This window comes from Triticum urartu, chromosome 7A (assembly GCF_056163025.1).
Source record: "Triticum urartu cultivar PI428250 chromosome 7A, HENAU_Tu73, whole genome shotgun sequence".
Classification (NCBI taxonomy): domain Eukaryota; kingdom Viridiplantae; phylum Streptophyta; class Magnoliopsida; order Poales; family Poaceae; genus Triticum; species Triticum urartu.
In genome coordinates, this window is record NC_141879.1 from 620,530,966 (window position 1) to 620,549,851 (window position 18,886).

Below are 18,886 nucleotides of genomic sequence, written 5' to 3' on the forward strand. Positions count from 1 at the left end.
TACTGCTGCTTCTTCCTCAAGTTCCCTCTACGCCACTAGCGCAGCACTGACCACTTGATTCGTTGCTACTAAGTACAGCAGCAACGGCTCTTGCGGTTTAGGCACGACTAGTATTGGCGTGGAGGAAAGGTACCTCTTCAGATCTTGCAGTGCTGCCTCTGCCTCCAGAGTCCACTTTATTGGACCCTCCTTTTTCAAAACTTTTAAAAAGGGGAGGGTGTGCTCAGTAGATTTGGAGATGAACCTACTCAGGGCAGCAATGCAGCCGGCGAGCCTACGGACGTCTTTGACCAGTTTTGGTGCCTCAATCTGCTCGATTGTCTTGATCTTGTTGGGATTTGCTTCAATTTCGCGTTGAGACCCAAAGAACCCAAGAAGTTTGCCGGAGGGCACACCGAACACGCACTTCTCTGGGTTGAGCTTGAGGTTGATCTCGCGCAGATTTGCAAATGTTTCTTCTAAATCTTGCACGAGCGTGGCCCTGTCCTTGGTTTTGACCACTATGTCGTCCATATAAGGTTCCATATTTCTATGTAGTTGGGGCTCAAAACAAATCTGGACTGCTCGGGCAAACGTCGAACCAGCGCTCTTCAACTCAAAAGGCATTCGTACAAAACAGTACTTACCACATGGGGTGATGAACGCTGTTTTTTCTTTGTCTTCCTTCATCATGAAGATCTGGTGGTATCCTGAATAGGCGTCGAGTAATGATAGTTGGTCACACCCGGCAGTGGATTCCACAATCTGGTCAATGCGTGGCAGAGGGAAAGGATCCTTTGGACGGGCTTTATTGACATCTGTGTAGTCAATACATAGCCTCCATTTCCCATTTGCCTTACGCACACCGGATTGGCCAAGCTGTGGAGCACTCTTCTAACCAGGCATGTCGCCTCCAACTTCCTGATCTCCTTGATGATGAACTCTTGTCACTCCAAAGCTTGCTTCTTGACTTTTTGCTTGATGGGCCATGCATGTGGAAAACGGCAAGATGGTGCTCAATGACCTCCCTGGGAATGCCGGGGATGTCGGATGCTTTCCATGCAAACACATCGACATTTGCCCACAGGAAGGCGACGAGCATGCTTTCCGATTTGCTGTCGAGGGTGCAGCTTATGGTGAAAGCCCCGCCCGTGCCGTCCTCCTTGACGGACACCTTCTTGGTTTCTGGTGGTGCAGCCTTGGACTTCTTGCTCTTGCCGGTGGAGCTCTTTAGCACGTCCTCGACGGGAGCGTCCTACCTCTTGAGCACTGCGTTGGTTTTCCCTTGAAGAGGAAAGGGTGATGCAGCAAAGTAGCGTAAGTATTTCCCTCAGTTTTTGAGAACCAATGTATCAATCCAGTAGGAGGCCGCGCACAAGTCCCTCGCACCTACACAAACAAATAAATCCTCGCAGCCAACGCGATAAGGGGTTGTCAATCCCTACACGGTCACATACGAGAGTGATATCTGATAGATATGATAAGATAATATTTTTGGTATTTTTATGATAAAGAGACATAAAAGATGCAAGTAAAATAAATGGCAAAGGAAATATCTAAGTATTGGAAGATTAATATGATTGAAGATAGACCCGGGGGCCATAGGTTTCACTAGTGGCTTCTCTCAAGAGCATAAGTATTTACGGTGGGTGAACAAATTACTGTTGAGCAATTGACAGAATTGAGCATAGCTATGAGAATTTCTAGGTATGATAAAGTATATAGGCATCACGTCCGAGACAAGTAGAGCGACTCCTGGCTGCATCTACTACTATTACTCCACACATCGATCGCTATCCAGCATGCATCTAGAGTATTAAGTTCAAGAGAACAGAGTAACGCTTTAAGCAAGATGACATGATGTAGAGGGATAAACTCATGCAATATGATATAAACCCCATATTGTTATCCTCGATGGCAACAATACAATACGTGCCCCTACTGTCACTGGGAAAGGACACCGCAAGATTGAACCCAAAGCTAAGCACTTCTCCCATTGCAAGAAAGATCAATCTAGTAGGCCAAACCAAACTGATAATTCGAAGAGACTTGAAAAGATAACCAATCATACATAAAAGAATTCAGAGAAGATTCAAATATTGTTCATAGATAAACTTGATCATAAACCCAAAATTCATCGGTCTCAACAAACACACCGCAAAAGAAGATTACATCGAATATATCTCCACAAGAGAGGGGGAGAACTTTCTATTGAGATCCAAAAAGAGAGAAGAAGCCATCTAGCTAATAAATATGGACCCGTAGGTCTGAAGTAAACTACTCACACTTCATCGGAGGGGCTATGATGTTGATGTAGAAGCCCTCCGTGATCGATGCCCCCTCCGGCGGAGCTTCAGAAAAGGCCCCAAGATGGGATCTCGTGGATACAGAAAGTTACGGCAGTGGAATTAGGGTTTTGGCTCCGTCTCTGGTAGTTTGGGGTGCGTAGGTATATATAGGAGGAAGGAGTACGTCGGTGGAGCAACAGGGGGCTCACGAGGGTGGAGGGCGCGCCTAGGGGGTAGGCGCGCCCCCTACCTCGTGCCTTCCTCGTTGATTGCTTGACGTAGGGTCCTAGTCCTCTGGATCATGTTCGTTCCGAAAATCACGTTCCCGAAGGTTTCATTTTGTTTGGACTCTGTTTGATATTCTTTTTCTGCGAAACCCTAAAATAGGCAAAAAAACAACAATTCTGGCTGGGCCTCCGGCTAATAGGTTAGTCCCAAAAATAATATAAAAGTGTATAATAAAGCCCAATAATGTCCAAAACAGAATATAATATAGCATGGAACAATCGAAAATTATAGATACGTTGGAGACGTATCAGAGCGCAGCACTCCGAAGAGGCACGCTTGCCGGGTGGGTGCAAGAGGTCTTGCCGGAAGGGGTCTTGCCGGCAGAGGTCTTGCCGGCCTTTTTCCTTCCCGGGGCTTGAGAGGCTGGAGTAAGTGCCTTGGCGGCAGTTGCTGCAACTGCCTCTCGATAGAATTGGTCGGCGCAGATGAGAGCGTCTTTCTTGTCAGAGGGGACGATGATGATGGTCAGTGGCCCCTGCATCTTCAGTGTGATGTAGGCGTAGTGTGACGCCGCCATGAACTTGGCCAACTGGGCGGCCAAGAATCCCATTGTATGGCAAGGGCATCTCGGCGACATTGAAAACGATCTTCTACATCCTATAGTTCAGCTTGCCCCCAAACGTAATGGGCAACGTGATTTTGACTTTTGGCTGGCTCCTTCTCGAGTTGACCCCTTGAAATGTGCCCGTCTCCTCGAGATCTCCATCCGGAATCTACAGGCTCTTGATCACAGCAGGCGAGATCAAGTTCAAACCGGCCCCACCGTCAACTAGCACTTTTGTCACCTTGAGGTTGCGTATTGTTGGTGAAACCAACAACGGAAAACACCCGACTGCAGTTGTGCGATCAGGGTGATCCTCGGTATCAAAAATGATGGGCGTGTGGGACCACTTCAGTGGCTTCTGGGCATCGAACGATGGCTCCGCCGCAGTGACCTCTCGTGCCCACTATTTTAGTTGGCGATGAGAGGTGTGCAACAAGGCGCCACCATTGACGCACATGGCCTCTGTAGCTTTCTGGAACTCATGCTCGCCGGACTCATCGTCCTTGTCGTGATCATCATCTTCCCCCTTCTTATCACGGCCCCGAGCAGGCCTTTCTTGTTGAGTATCTTTGCCGCGGCGACCTCCTTAGCTACCACGCTTATTGCCGGACCCCTCCGCACCATCCTGACCCTTCTCCTTGTCCCGCCTTTCATATTCGGCCTTCTGCTTTTCTACAAGCAGCTCAACCTGTCGGTAGTTCTGGAGGTCGTGGCCCTTGGTGCGGTGGATCTTGCAGTACTGCTTGTCGGAGCCTTCTGGCTTGTCGGCGGCCGCCAAGGCCCGGCAGGCGGTGCACCCGGCAACCTCCTTGCCGGGGTCATCTGCCTTGGCCTTCTTGGCAGCGTCGGGGTCGCCGGATCCCTCAACGGCAAGCACGATCTTGCTCTTACGCTTCTTGTTGCGGCGCCAGCCCTTCTTCATCGGGGCGGTGGCGTCTTCGTCCGTGGAGTCGGTTTCTGCACCGGCGTCCTCGCCGGGGTACTTCCTTCCTTCTTCAGCCCGAGCACATCTATCTGCCAGAACATAAAGTTCAGCTACATCCTTGACATAGCTCATTGCCATCTCTTCACGCATATTACGGTTGTGTACGTTCTGATGGAACACAGTGATGACAGCGGCGGGATGAATATCTGGGATGGTGTATTGCACATGGCTGAATCTTTGTATGTACTTGCGCAGGGACTCACCATCCTTCTGGGGGATGACATGCAAATCGCTTGCCTGGCCATGAGCTTGGTGGCCTCCAGTAAAGGCGCCAACAAACTCGTGGCATAGATCCGACCAGGAAGAGATGGAATCCACTGGCAGGTACATCAACCACGACATGACGTTGGGCTTAAGTGCCAACGGAAAGTAGTTGGCGAGCAACTTGTTGTCGCAAGCCCTAGCGGCTTGCATCACGATGGTGTAGATGCTGAGGAACTCCGATGGGTGAGTCTTTCCGTTGTACTTTTCCCCAACATCAGGCTTGAACGTGCGGTGGGAGGGCCACAGGAACTGCCGCATCTCTTGGGTAAAGGTCGGCAACCCACCTCATAAGGCAGGTCGCTAGAGCCCCCCGGCGCTGGGTGGTCCATAGCGGGCCCTACATGCCAACTGATGGCGCGCCTCCCGTCGTCGCTCGATGGTAGTCCAAGCGTCTTCCTGAGCTCGCTCTTGAAGAACTCGACGTTGGTCACGGCGGGTTTGCGGGTCGGACGACGCTGTGGAAACATTGTCACAGGCATCGGCCCGACGAGCCGGTGGCTGCTGTCGCGGCCGTGGGGGAGGGGAGTGCACTGTGGTCGCAGTGTCTCCGGTCCTCCCACCGCCGGCATGCACTGGCTCAACAGAACGCCGACATAAGGGTCCCGCTGGGAGTGATACGTCTCCAACGTATCTATAATTTTTGATTGCTCCATGCTATATTATCTACTGTTTTGGACATTATTGGGATTTATTATCCACTTTTATATTATTTTTGGGACTAACCTATTAACTGGAGGCCCAGCCCAGAATTGTTGTTTTTTTGCCTATTTTGGGGTTTCGAAGAAAAGGAATATCAAATGGAGTCCAAACGGAATGAAACCTTCGGGAATGTGATTTTCTCACCGAACATGATCCAGGAGACTTGGACCCTACATCAAGAAACAAAGGAGGCCACGAGGTAGGGGCGTGCCTACCTCCCCCCCCCCAGGCGCGCCATCCGCCCTCGTGGGCCCCCTGTTGCTCCAGCGACGTACTCCTTCCACATATATATACCTACGTACCCCCAAACGATCATATACGGAGCAAAAACCCTAATTCCACCGCTGCAACTTTCTGTATCCACGAGATCCCATCTTGGCGCCTGTTCCGGAGCTCCGCCGGAGGGGGCATCGATCATGGAGGGCTTCTACATCATTACCATAGCCCCTCCCATGAAGTGTGAGTAGTTTACCTCAGACCTACGGGTCCATAGTTATTAGCTAGATGGCTTCTTCTCTCTTTTTGGATCTCAATACAATGTTCTATCCCTCTCTTGTGGAGATCTATTCGATGTAATCTTCTTTTTGCGGTGTGTTTGTTGAGACCGATGAATTGTGGGTTTATGATCTCTGAATTCTTTTATGTATGATTGGTTATCTTTGCAAGTCTCTTCGAATTATCAGTTTGGTTTGGCCTACTAGATTGATCTTTCTTGCAATGGAGAAGTGCTTAGCTTTGGGTTCAATCTTGCGGTGTCCTTTCCCAGTGACAGTAGGGGCAGCAAGGCACGTATTGTATCATATTGCATGAGTTTATCCCTCTACATCATGTCATCTTGCTTAAAGCGTTACTCTGTTCTCTTGAACTTAATACTCTAGATGCTTGCTGGATAGCGGTCGATGTGTGGAGTAATAGTAGTAGATGCAGGCAGGAGTCGGTCTACTTGTCTCGGACGTGATGCCTATATACACTACTAGGGAAAAGCCTAGCAGCAGCGCGGGTTTTGGGCGTATTAGTAGCGCCGGGACCGGCGCTACTAATAAGGCGCTACAGCTAACGTATAGCAGTAGCGCCTGTTGTCCCACGCTACTGCTATACATGAATAGCTGTAGCGCTCTTTATAAAAGGGCGCTGCTGATATTATCTGCAGCGCTGTTTACTAGGAAGCGCTACTGGTAAGGCGGCGCTACTGCTAAATTTTCCCCCTCTCCACTACTAGTTTTATTAGTTTTTTTTCCTACATATTTGTTTTGTATTTGAATAGGCTTTATACAATAATATTTAGCATATCATACACATACAAATGTAATCATAGCATATACATACAATTAGTCTCATCAAATCATGTCATCATCATAATCATCATCCAACACAAAGTGGTCTCTCGTCATCATCTCGAAAATAGCGATACAAGTCTCGATTACTTGCAAATACATCGTCATCCATCAAACAATGATATACGCGAGAAGAGCTATCACTTTGAGTACATGAGTTCGTATCCCTCTCTCGCATTAGCGTGAACCTAAACTAACTACTGCCTGTCGCTCGGAAACCGGAAACCGGTACACCTGGGCCTGACACTCCGGCCACTTCTCGTATATATACTCCTGGCTTAGCACTTCTTCGCCATCTATGATATATGCACCTGCATCGTCACATGAGTCGATGATATGCAACATATATAGTTAAGCAACAGAAAGAGACGGACTTGGCAAAAATAGAAACAACATATTATAAGCATAAAATAACAAAGTTCATCGTACCCCAAAATGACCTAACTAGAGTGATTTTCGCTAGTCGAGGAGGAGGACGGTTTAATTACATCACAAATAAAGTTTCACCGTGCATAACTCAAAGTTTTGTCATACAGAAAGTATGGACTAAACTGACACATTGTCATATATCGACAATCACTCCAACATGTCGTTCCATCCATCCAAGTCAGGGAGATAGTCCCCGAGCATAGTGAAAGGCTTCATGTCGAGACGCTGAGAGGCTATCCATGTTCAGACGTCTTCCCGCGACATTTGTCCTTCTCCGTAGAACATCCCTGTGTTTCCGATGACCTCCTTCATGATGATTTGGGCAAGTTCGCGCTGGATGTTATAGAACTCAGCTCGAAGTCGATGATCCTCGATATCTCCTATGTCCCTTTGCCCTTTGCAGAATATGGGCATCGCCGGATCTAGGTGACATGCGAAGGTTCTGGTGATCCCGTCTGTACTCCAGCATGTGGTGTAGGACATAGAATCCATCATTAAGAGAATTGTTCGGTTGCTGGATGCAGCAGAAGTCGGTCTTATGGCCGAAGGCGACCCTGCCGCCCCTTCTCTTCTTGTCCCTGACCTCTCCACCCCCTGCTTGGTAGTAAAACATAGCACTGTTGAGAACATCCTTGATGTGGGTGTAATCCATTTTGTGAATGTTCTTCGACGAGTCCAAGTAAAGAGCGTGGGAGAATCGGGGGTAGAGGATGATGAGGACGGTGCGCCCGCCGCTGCGCAAAATAAGTACACCTAAAATTAATTAGCCTCCACCGTGCAAATGAATGATTGAAATCGAAGGAAGGATAGCAGCGCGGATGACTTACACGGGATGATAAGGCACGAGAATCGCCTCCTTGTCCTTATTGGTGAGCATGAAACTGGCGATGTAATCCCTCGCGTATTCACGGTGCTTTGCGCAGACTCCCAAGAAGCCCTCGTGCATGTAGTATGGGTCAGCGACACAGATATGAGATATCTGCTCAACCCTGATGTAGTTCATGTGCAAGGCATAAAGGCGGACAAACGTAAAATCCAGCTTCTTCACGTGAAACATGTCGAATATGTAATCGAATCGGAGGAAGAACTTATCCGCGGGGAAGCTGTCGACGTACGACATTTGCCGCAGAACGTTAACCACGTAGAGTGGTTATACTGGATCTTTCGAGGTGATGAGGCCTTTCTCTACCCACAGCACATCGTCATGAAGTCTCCTTAGATCGCCGAATCTGGCCCGTAGCGCTGTTGCAGGTAGGATTGGTTGACCGGGGATATGCCATTTATCCGCATCAGGGATATCTATACGGTCCTGAAGCCGATGCTGCTGAGGTGGCTGGATCATAGAATCAGCTTTTTTGCCTTTCCTCGCTCTCTTCCTAGACTTCTTTACTACCGGAAGGTCGTCGATAATACGTTGAGACGGCAATTCAGGCACCGACTCACGATGCTCAAACCCTGAGGAGGCGCCAGTATAGACATACTGTTCAACGCCATTGTCGTCCTCATCCTCATCCATGGCGACGTCATCAGCGACTAATGGAGCCTCCTCCTTACCCCGTCCGCTATCACCCAACCCGACACCCGACGCTAATTGGGTAGGTGGGGTGTTGATGTTCATACCTTGCTGAGGCTGCATGCTCGTCGGTGTGCTCTCGGCCGCCTCCAGACAAAGCAGACTCTTTGGCCACAACAGCACCCACCCATTGCAACAATCACCAAGCCGCCGCGGTGTCTCATCGTCATCCCCCACTAGTATTGGAGGAGGCAAATTCTCGTGGCCCGGTTTGACACTGGCCATGGAAACCTTGAAGGCATTCGGGGGGATCGGTCGGCTGTGGAACAATGGTTCCTTCGGCTTCATTATCGTCGCCTTCCCCACATCGACCTCCTGGGCGCCGATGGTGTACAATATGGTGCATGGGGTTTCGTCGGCCTGCAAAGAAAAGTCCGCGACGTGAGACATCCGAAAGGCAACGAAAACGGGAGATTATACATTTATATTGAAGGGGGCCGGTGTGATAGATACCGTGAGGGCATCGAGCTCAGCCAAAGACGAAGCACCACCGAGCACGTCCGGTGCGGGAGTTGGTGCTGGTGCAACGCTAGTCGAGTTGCTCCCCAAGAAGTCAGCAAGGGGAAAGTCCTCTGCATTTTTTTCTGGATTTTGCCTTGTCCAAGTGATAACGCCCGTCACCAAGGAAGTAGACAAATCTGCAACCACCTGTTTTGCGGCAGCTACCGCTGTTGCGACTGTCTGAGATGATTTCTTCTCAACTGCAATCTCAACCTTCATGTCGATGTTTTCTTCAGTTAACCTCCGTCTTTCCTTTGTCTCCTCCGTGGATCTCACGGTAGTACTTCTTCCATGTGGCGCCGTCTCCGACACCGTGCACGCGTCCATACGACGGTCGAGTATCCACCGGTTGTCGTTTCAATATGTTCAACGCCCGGTTGAATGGAGTGTCCCACTTGGGCCTCGCCAATGCGTCAGACGGCGAGTCGCTTTCAGCCGCAATCCGGTGCTGCTCTCTCTGCAAAAGGCACAAGGATCGTTTACAAATATGACTAACGTGTGCAGTCGAATTGATCAGAAACTAAAATTACCAGTAGTCTCATGAACTGCGTAATGACCGGTGTTGTCTCGTAAACCTTCTTCACTAGGTCCCAACGGTGCCGGGCCCTGAGGACGTCACGCTCCTGTGGGATGGTGAAATCCGCCAAGGGGTCTGGGATGCCAAGACTCGCGGCTTCCGCGTCCTCCTTGGCCCATTTGGACCTCTTTCCGCCGTAACCACGGCTTCCGAGGTGGTGGCTCCCAATGTTCCTATCTTGAAGCCCCTTCATGTACTGAGACTTTTTGGCAGCTTCGGCCTCGCAAGCCTCCTTGAATATTTGAAACTGCTCTTCCATGATTGTCGGATTACCCTTTACAATCTCGGAGTAGGGTTCCTCCTTGTCGATGATCTTTGCTTTCACTCGATTTTTCCAGGCGGCCAACGCGTTGCTAAACTTGGTCATGGCGTGTTTGTTTATCTTCTTCATTGTCGGGTCCTCATCTGGATCTTCATAATCCTTCTCATTCCGGCCCGGGAACAAGAATATCTGGTGAAACTTCTTTAGGAGGGAGCTCCTCATATTTTCTATCTTCGGTAGTTTCTCATCGTTGATGGTGGCAGTTGTCCGTACGATGCAGCCTATTTGATTGTCGTAGCATCGACGCGCTTCCTCGGGCGCCTTTGGCACAAAATTGCCGTCGTCCACCTCCGTGACCACCAGTCTAGTAGTCTTGAGTTTGTTAGGAAGCCGTTGCCTCTTTGCTTTCAGTTCTACACCGGCTCCACTCCTTGAGGCAGCGCTGGTCTCAGTCTCAGCGCCGGTCTCGATGTCGGTCTGAGTCTCAGCACCGGTCTCAGTCTCAGCACCGGTCTGCGTGTCGGTCTCACTCCCCGATGCCATCGGTTGATCGTCGGCAAGGCTAAAAAATTCGTCTGCCACCCGGTAGACATCGTCGCAATTACCAGAACCCTGTCCTTCATCGTTGCTAGCCATGTTTCCTACGATTAAATCTAGTAAATTAATTCTAGACCTAATAAAATGAATAATGACATACAAAAGGCCTATGTTTTGTAGGAACGTTTACTCCTTCCTGGTGCGGCAAATCCCGGGCACTCGATATGTCCTAGTTTGTAGCACAAGTCATGCTGATATTCACGGAAAATTTCGGCACAACCTTTGCTAAAAAGTGGACAAATCGAGAACCTGAAATTTTCCAGAACGGAAATGAATCAACATTCCGGCAAAACATAGGCCACTCAGCTTCATTCCCTGGAAACAACAAAAGGCCACTTGGGCACAATCAAAACATGGGCAACACAATTGATGAATTTGCATATATCCTGACCACTTCAAATTTGCATGTCCTATAGCGTTTGACACTTCAAGAAAATCTACACAAATCATACATGCTCTCTCAAACTCAATTCAAAAACCAAATATAGATTATATGTAGTTAACTACTGAACTAAACTTTACTCTAAACTAACCCCTACTGCCCTAATTAACATCTAGTTAAACAAACTCAATTCAAAAACTAAACCCTACTGAACTAATTAACATCTACATTATCTACTACTTAACATTGTCTATTATTACCCTAACTAAAAACATCAACATTATCTACTACTTAACATTAACATCTATTAACTAAAAAGGATGGGTTGGGGCCAGGGATTACAGAGAGGGGAGAGACGGTGACGGGGAGGTGCTTGGCGACAGAGGTAGGGGCGGGGTGGGCGGGCTCAAGATCGGGACGAGGCAGTCTTGGGCGGCGGCGGTGAGGTCAAGGGCGGCCCGAGAGGCGGCGGCGTTGAGGCTGGGCGGCCTCGGGCGGCGGCCGTGAGGATGAGCGCGGCATCAACGCAGGCAGGAGATGGCGGCAAAGTGGGGGCGACGGCGAAGTGGGGGAGACGGCGGCGAAGCGAGGGATCGATTTGGGGGTGAAGTGGTGGCCGGGGGGGAACCATTTTTAATTTAGTCAAAAGTAACGGTAACGCGTTACAGAAAATGCGCTATAGCTAAGTTAGCTATAGCGCGTTTCAGAGAGCGCGCTACTGCTACGTCTTCATCATTTTTTCCCTTTTTCATTTATTTTTCTTTACATTTTATATTTTTCCTTTCTCCTTTTTCTATTTCTTTCATTTTCATTTACTTCTCTATTCGTTTTTCATTTCATTTTCTTTTCATTAGCAGTAGCGATTTACACATAAACGCACTGCTACAAGTTTATTAGCGGTAGCGCGGTTTTTGGAAGATCACTACTACTATGTGTAGCCCATCGGCCAAGTGATTGGAATTTTAGTAGTAGAGAGTTTTCGGTGAGACGCGCTACTGATATATGTCCATCTGCAGCGCGCTTATTTTGCACGCGCTACTGCTATCTAGCAGTAGCTTGCTCTTTTAACAAGCCCTACTGCTAAAGTTCTGTGTATAACGTTTTCCCTAGTAGTGATACATGATCATACCTAGATATTCTCATAACTATGCTCAATTCTGTCAATTGCTCAACAGTAATTTGTTCACCCACCGTAAATACTTATGCTCTTCAGAGAAGCCACTAGTGAAACCTATGGCCCCCGGGTCTATCTTCTATCATATTAATCTTCCAATACTTAGTTACTTGCATCTTTTATTTCTCTTTATCATAAAAATACCAAAAATATTATCTTATCATATCTATCAGATCTCACTCTCGTAAGTGACCGTGTAGGAATTGACAACCCCTTATCGTGTTGGTTGCGAGGATTTATTTGTTTGTGTAGGTGCGAGGGACTTGTGCATGGCCTCCTATTGGATTGATACCTTGGTTCTCAAAAACTGAGGGAAATACTTACGCTACTTTGCTGCATCACCCTTTCCTCTTCAAGGGAAAACCAACGCAGTGCTCAAGAGGTAGCAAGAAGGACTTCTGGCGCCGTTGCCGGGGAGGTTCGCGCAAGACAAGTCAAGATTTGACTCCCGACAATGAATCACTTGTGGCGCCGTAGGGGTTTTCATCATATTGCATGAGTTTATCCCTCTACATCATGTCATCTTGCTTAAGGCGTTACTCTGTTTTCATGAACTTAATACTCAAGATGCATGCTCGATAGCGGTCGATGAGTGGAGTAATAGTAGTAGATGCAGGCAGGAGTCGGTCTACTTGTCTCGGACGTGATGCCTACATACATGATCATACCTAGATAATCTCATATCTATGCTCAATTCTATCAATTGCTCAACAGTAATTTGTTCACCCATCGTAAAATACCTATGCTCTTGTGAGAAGCCACTAGTGAAACCTATGGCCCCCAGGTCTACACTACAAAAAAAATACACTTCCATGATGATACGTGTTTGTCACAGTAGGTCGCGTTTTTTGTCATGCATGTACATCCATGACATATTTATGACAGAATCTAGATAGTCATACCTGTGTTGTCATAGAAGTGTTCCATGACATTACCAAAATTATCATCATGGAAGTGTCCACTTCCATGACGATAAATCGCGCGTCACAGAAGTGCTTTCGTCAAGGGTGACCGACACGTGGCATCCACCGTAACGGAACGTCGTTAAGCTATTGGATCGGGTTTTAGATCTGATAACCCGTTAATAGCCCCGACCAATGGGGATTTTCCACGTGTAAAATCATCATTGGCTGGAGGAGACACATGTCAGGTCCGCGTTGGCACAGGTGTCACTGATCCAATGGGTGTGACGCGCCTATGATATGTTGACATGTGGATCGGCCCATTAAGTTTAAATGGGCCGGCCCAACTGAAGGCCCACAAGATTTTGCGGACCATAATGGTCCGGCCCAGCTAAAGGCCCACGAGATTTCGCGGGCCATAATGGGCTGGCCTAGCTAAAGGCCCGCAAGATTTTGCGGGCCATAATGGGCCGGCCCAGGTAAAGGGCCACAAGATTTTTGTGTGCCATAATGGGCCATCCCAGGTAAAGGCCCACAAGATTCTTGCGGATCATAATGGGCCGGCCCAGCTAAAGGCCCACGAGATTTCACCAACATTAATGGGCCGGCCCAGCTGTAGGCCCACAAGATTTTGAGGACCCTAGTAGGCCAGGCCATTAACTGGCTGCCATGTTTTGGGCCAAATGCCGGCCCATATTTGATCTGGTCCATTAATGGCCTGCCACGCTCCGGGCCTAATAGTGGCCCATATGAGATCTGGGCCGTTAAAAGCCTACCACGTTCTGGTCCAAATTACGGCCCAGATCAGGTCTGGCCCTTTAAGAGGCTTTGGGCTCAATTATGGCCCATATCAGATTCGGCCCATCAACTGGACACTATGCTTTTGGGCCCACTTTCTAAAGGCCCACTTAGTAATTCGGCCTGATATTAGTTTTGGCCTGTTAAGGGCCCGTTTAACATTTCATCCCTATATTAATTTCGGCCTGTTAAAAGCCTGTCATATAGTTGGGCCTAACTACGGCCCGGTTTGCATCCGTCCTGCTCGCAGCCGATATCTGATTGGGCCAAACAAGGACCGAGACAATTTTGGCCTGTTAAAAGCCCGTGATTTGATTCGCACAATCATGGGCCAGGGTTCATTTCGGACTGCTGCCGGCGTGTGAGCTGTTCGGCACGTTTCAGGCCCAACCTACATCATGATTGCATGACGGCCCGATTATGTACCGTAATTTTACGGTTTGGCCGGTTTACTGTGAAGACAAGATATATATATATATATACAGTAAAATAACTGCAGCATCGTGAATAAGAAAAAACCTAGACTATACAATAAAGAAATTATGGCATATTACATCCACTGGGCATCAAAGTTTGCCACTATGATAATAAAGCACAAGCAGACAGCAGATTACATACACGGGGCATCAAAGATCGCCACCAGTGCAAATAAACACGCCGAGAAAATAATATACAAAACCGACAGCACTTCAATAGAGTTCAAGAAAGGTTAGCCCTGCTAGGGAGCTGCAGCGCAAGCAGCTGAGCAAGATGATGAGACTGCACTTGTTCAACACTTATATCTTCCTCACTCTGAAAGATAAACAAGCAGACAAATGACAGGTTTTGCACATGAAAGTATCAGTGCCAGCAATTCATCACATTTCTTATTGACGAATAAAGTGACATAGTTTAAAATTGCGTTATGACAATATGGAATTGTTTAGGTCAAGACATGGCAGGAAATGACATTCTGAAGGAGTTGGCAGCTTCACGACACCACTGGATTACAGATCAAGAACTCATAAGTATAAATTGTTAGTGTGCTGTCAATTTATACCATTTCAGATTGGCAAATAAAGAGACAGTTTAAATAATAGTAGAATGATATGACTTTGTTCATAGTTAAGACATTGCAGAATATGACATTGTGCTGTAGTGGGTAGGTTCTCCACACCACTGGATTACGGATGAAGAACAGAAGCATACATGCAATGCAAAAGAAGATCACTTGCTCTGTATAGTTTAATTTACATGGTATGAAGAAGGAACTTGGTTGTACAACTGAAAACTTAAATTTACAAAGGACAAACTTTTTTTTATGAACTACATAATAAACTTTAAACAAGCAATTTGAAGCAAACACCAAAAATAAATAGCTGTTGCAGTCATGTCTAACCAAATATATACAACAAAATTTTAAGGCTTGAGATGGACAAACTTACATTATTGGTGAAGACAGGCTCTATAAAGGCCTCGTCCATGCTGATGGGGGGCAATTCAAGAAGTTTACCACGGAATCTTCTTCAAAAGCATTGCCTTTATTCTACATTTTGTTAAGAGTAAATATAGATGTGATAATATACGAAAAAATGGAGAATATTAAGATAAGATGAAGAGTGATGCTACATAACCAGGTAGCTATAAATGTAAGTGCAGCGATACAGGCAAAAGGTATAGCCAAGAGCAATGCACAGCTAAACTTCTTCAGTACCAACCTTATGGTAAGAGTAAATATAGATCTGATGTGTATAAAATGGAGGGCAAAGGAAAATAAGCTGCAGAGTGATGGTACAAGAACAACTACATTTCATTATAAGTACGCTGATAAAGGACAGCATGTACTTACAAGAACAATGCAAGAGCTAAAAAACATTGGCATTGGATATATTCTACACTAATGTAACCATTCATACAGATCAGATAATTTGGAGCAAACAATTGATAAGCAAGCTATCATGCATACTGTTGTCACATAATGAACCAGGTATGTATGCAAGTACAGTGATACAGGACAACAGGTACTAACAAGAGCAAAGCAGCAGGCAGCATATTTGCAATATCCTGTCGTTCTTGTCAAACCAGAATTCTTCTTCGAGCAGATTTCCTGCGAAAGAAATTCGTAAGGCACATGCGGAAAGTAGAAGTTCAAATTGTCATGTGATTTCATAGACAGTACCTCATCCTGGGAACGAGACCAGTGCATAACAAGGTTTTTCCATTCAGTGTCTTCTAAATTTAGCACAGGAGACTTCACCGAAAATTCGTTTATAAACTTGTCATCAATGTGTGATTTCCTCAGGTAACACCGATACTGCTGCAATGCTTCCTTGAAAAGCACAAGCAAGCTTTGCTCGTCATGACTATCCAGATTGACCCTCGCCTAGTTAGAACAATGTAATGTAAATCATTGATGTGTTCAATCAGCAGAAAACAGGAAAATAATAATCATGAATAATAGCACTTACACGTAAGTTGGACAGGAAGATGTGAAAATGGTGTTTGTCTTCACAATAATCTTCCCATGATGGGAATATATGCACGTAGTCCCTAACAACATTGAAAGCATTCTCTTTTAAACTGGGAATAAATGGAATGGGGTTCCAATCTGCAGGAATTGGCCGTCTCTACAGTTGGGATAGGTCTTCGGCCGGTGGACTTGTTGTACTTTTTGCTGGAGTGGGATTATTCTGTGGTACAGCTGGTGCTATGGCAAATGAAATCGGTATACCTTTTGCTGGAGTGCAGGTCCTGTGTGGTGGGGCTAGTGGTGTGGCCAGTGAAGTATGGGTACAGTCTGCTGGAGTCGGTCCTACGTTTTGTGTCACTGGTTGTACATCCAATATAAGTGGGGTGCTGTCTGATTTCTCCGGCACCACCACGTTTTTCAAGGACTTTGCTGGTGCTCCTTCAGGTTCGGCAATCACCCTCTTCGTTTTTGATGTCTGATGCACAAGAACATCATTTGAGTGGAAAAACATGGTATGATGACAGATGGAATATGTATTGATAATGGATGGGCATGGCATCTCGACATATATGATGAGTAAACTAAGCAAATGGCGGTGCAAAAAAGTAGAAGAAATGCAAGACAACATATGCAAGATACCCGCAATCAATAAAACATTGCCAAATTAGAACAGGCACCTTGATGGGTGAACAGGACAGGCCATCTGCCTTTGACTCCTCGAGGTTTAATAGTCATTAGGATCATATTCTGAACAAGAATCAACAGGTGGGGAGCGTATGAGTTTCATTGCATCCAGAATGGTAGTGTTTAGCTTCAAGAGTGGACTGCTGCTAGTGCGACACAAAGCAGCTACACAGATCATAGTGTAGATATAATGGGAAAACCTTAACCATCAGAGTAAAATCAGCAAAGTGGAACTTGCTGGAATATATGTGCTAGTATTGCCGGTACGGCTAGAAAGGCTTCGGATACTAGCTCTCTTCAAGTGAAGGTGTGGTACTGTTAATATCAGTGTAACTCTCAAAGGCGACACAGCTCCCCGCATTTCCTTGCTATTCTTATAGCATTCAAGTGGGCAGGCCACTACAAATCCTATTCCTATGTTTACAAGATCCTACGAATCAAAGAGGCTCAAAGTGTCCATCACAACCGACCGTATAGACATCTACACTGCAAATGTCCCTGCTCATCTTCAGTACAAGGAACATACTGTACTACTATCATACTCCCTCCGTTCCAAAATACAAGTCTTGGTAGAGATTTCCACTATGGATCACATACAGATGTATCCAAATACATTTTAGAGTGTAGATTCACTCATTTTGCTCCATATGTAGTCCATGGTGGAATCTATACAAAGACTTGTATATAGGAACAGAGAGAGTACATATTAAAGAAGAACGGAAGAGGAACATGGTAAAGAAGAGCAAGCAGATTTTGGATAATAAAATGTTGGTTGCGTAGTGCCCACACATGATGAACCAGAGCGCATTAAGAATGCAACTCCCAGTTGTCTCTCGACCATTTCAGGCGGTTGGATGAAGATCCTACGTCTCCTAACCCTTCTTCTTCCTCGTCTCTGATTCTTCCCATACAGAACACCACACGGGCCGCCGGCCGGACCACCGGCCCCCACCGCATGTGTTCCTCCGCCACCCCCACCCCCCACCCCCACCCCCACCCCCGCCCCAACCCCCACACGCGTCGAGTTTTCTTCGTTCGGCGAGGCCCCACAACCACCCGAGCCCCTTAGATCGCACCGGCAAACTCCGGCGAGCTCTGAAAAATCGACTGACCCAATTTTGAAATTTAGTCTATTGTGATTTAACTAGTGTGGAATATAAAAGGGGAAAACCATAAGCATTGGGAGTATTGTGTTGAGAGTGCCATGGCGGATCTGAAGGTGCAAACCGGCCAAAGGCAACTTCGCAACCAAGAAAAGAAATCAGAGTAAAGCAGTGGTGATCTATTTTCTTGCTGCGATAAATAAGTTGAGCAGATACGAAAGAGTACCGCCTCTGGTGCGGCGCCGTGTACGCATTTGCTGAGAATTTGACGGTGCTGTAGTAGCGATGGCTGTCGGCGGCGTGGAAGCGGATCTAGGAGGGTAGACGGTGGCGGCGGGGCGCGGTGAACGAGACGGTCGTAGGAGCGGCGCCGGCAAGGTGGACGACGGCGGGGATGAAGCGAGAGGACGGGATGCAAGGATCCCGGTCCGAAGCCGTGGATAAGAGAGGTCGATCTCTTGTAATGGAAGGCGGCGTCGGGGTATCAGCTCCGGCATGGTGGAGGAGGACGGCGGTGGGTGGGGTGGCGGACGGTGGTGGACGGAGGAGGGTGGGGTGGAGAGGGTGTTTTGGCGCCCACGGAGTACAAATGGGGAAAAGGGAGGAAGAGAGGAAGGGGGAACCATGTATTCAGGGCGCGCTTGTCTCAGATGCGAGGAAATTTACAAACTTAGCCCCCGTTTCAAATTTCTACTATCACAGCAACATTAGTCGGTTGGGGATAAGACGGTAATCTCGCATACACCGAATATTTGCCGACGAGAGTTTGTTTTTGGCGCCCATCGTGTATGAATATGAATCGGGGAGGGAGTCGATTTCGGCCGAGGACACACTGTGTTTTGGCGCCCATCGTGTATGAATCCGGGTGAGAGGCGGTTACGTCACATTTGGGTGAAATTACAAACCTACCCCTATCGAAACCTATAGAAATCCAGCAGATAGGCTTTGCGTGGCAGGGATAGGCAGTAGTGATTTCCATCTCGCAGATTTTGGTTTCGGGCGGTTACTGCGACTTTCCCCGCTTCGTTCAATTTTGCAGAGTTCATGTTTACCGTGCCAACTCAATTCGAATCA